This window comes from Lactuca serriola, chromosome 4, assembly GCF_051521515.1.
Source record: "Lactuca serriola cultivar US96UC23 chromosome 4, Lser_US96UC23_V15, whole genome shotgun sequence".
NCBI classification, from domain to species: domain Eukaryota; kingdom Viridiplantae; phylum Streptophyta; class Magnoliopsida; order Asterales; family Asteraceae; genus Lactuca; species Lactuca serriola.
Window position 1 is genome coordinate 381,317,517 of NC_136411.1, and position 1,553 is coordinate 381,319,069.

General features: G+C 41.0%; 1 non-coding gene across 1 annotated transcript; it reads left to right on the forward strand.

Moving 5' to 3' along the window:
• The first annotated feature begins 238 nt into the window (after positions 1-238).
• Positions 239-344, forward strand: LOC145103578 (small nucleolar RNA R71). The gene has a single exon (XR_013706662.1). It is a non-coding gene; the product is annotated as a small nucleolar RNA R71 (small nucleolar RNA).
• Positions 345-1,553: the final 1,209 nt, after the last annotated feature.

A 1,553-nucleotide genomic window follows, 5' to 3' on the forward strand; every position in this document is an offset into this window, starting at 1 on the left:
ATCCATGGTTTTTAGCATAGCCATGACCGTGGACAAGTCTTTAGTAGCTGCATATGCGGCTCCCCTAGTAACATCATTTCTTGGGTTGTGGTATTCTCTAGAGTGCTTAGAGAATTCTTCAATCAATTCCTTGATCACCGGGGGTGGCTTCTTTGTGAGTGGGCCTTGCGAGTTAAGTAACTGCCTGGTTGTGACATTGACTCCATCATAGAAGATGGAGACTTCTTGCTGGCTATTAAGATCATGGTGTGGCAATTTCTTAGCAAACTCTTGTACCTCTCCCAAGCTTCATATAGCGACTCTCCAGCTTGTTGTTCAAAGTTAGCAATCGCCTTCTTCAACTTGGCAATCTTGGAAGGTGGGCAAAAGTGATCAATGAATTCTTCTTTCATCTTGGCCCATGTGGTGACTGATCTGGGGGGAAGTGACTTGAGCCAGTCTTTTTGCAGCACCCTTGAATGTTACTGGAAGCATGCGAAGTAGCTGAGTTTCGCGAGGCACATTTGGAACATTAAAGTAATCAGCTACATTATTGACTTCATCCAAATGCTTTTAGGCATCTTCGTGGTCTTTTCCATAGAAAGGAATTTCTTTAAGTAAAGCTAGGATATGACTCTTGAGCTCAAAAGTAGCAGTCGCGGGAATTGCGCGCTGCACAAGTCCCGAGCCAGTGTCGTGGTGCATCCTCTTCTTCCATTCCCCCATGGGGATTTCATCAATGTTAGCCATGGTAAGAGCTAACTCGTCGCCGGAATCGGAGTCATGCCCGTATGTAGGTTCTTCTTCCTCCTCGGTATCGTACTCGGTGTCTTCCTTGATCGGGTCTTCACTTGCTAAAGGTGCGCTGGATGCACCTGCTTTTCTGCTCTTTTTCTTCCCAAAAACAGTCTTCAAATTAGACAAAGGTGACTTCTTAGGTGTATGCGAGCTCTCCACGTCCTTTCCTTTGTTCCTTTTCAATGCAGATTCGGGATCTTCAAACGGGGGTACCAGCGGAGTGTTTGATCCTCTAGTCATGAAAGTCCTGAAATAGAACAAGATAAAAACGTAAAAAGAACAAAAAAATGCAACTAAAAAAAACGAAAATTAACTGCGAAATACTGCTATACTCGCCAAGTAGGTGCGAATGCACTCGGCGAGTAGTAATGAAATTTAGAAAGAAAAAACTAAACTTAATAATAAACTAAAACAGATGCTAAAACCTAATTACTAACTATTAAACTGCAATAAATTAACTTCGTGCCAGTAAACTCACACAAAGGATCGAAAAAAATAGGAATTAGATTAACTATTTAGAATCGTTCCCCGGCAACGGCGCCAAAAACTTGATGTGTGTCAAATGAGCTAGTTTTAATCCTACTTTTGGTTAATAAATTAAGCACACAAAGGCAGTGAACCTGTCTTTTAGTGGTATAATTGGATAAGTAGGGTATCGAACTCAGGGAACGGAAATTAATCTAATAACTAATTTTAACTAAGCAAGTAATAAAAGTAAAAGGGTTTTTCTCTAGTTTTACAAGATTAGAAACTTAAACACAGCACTTAAGCACTTA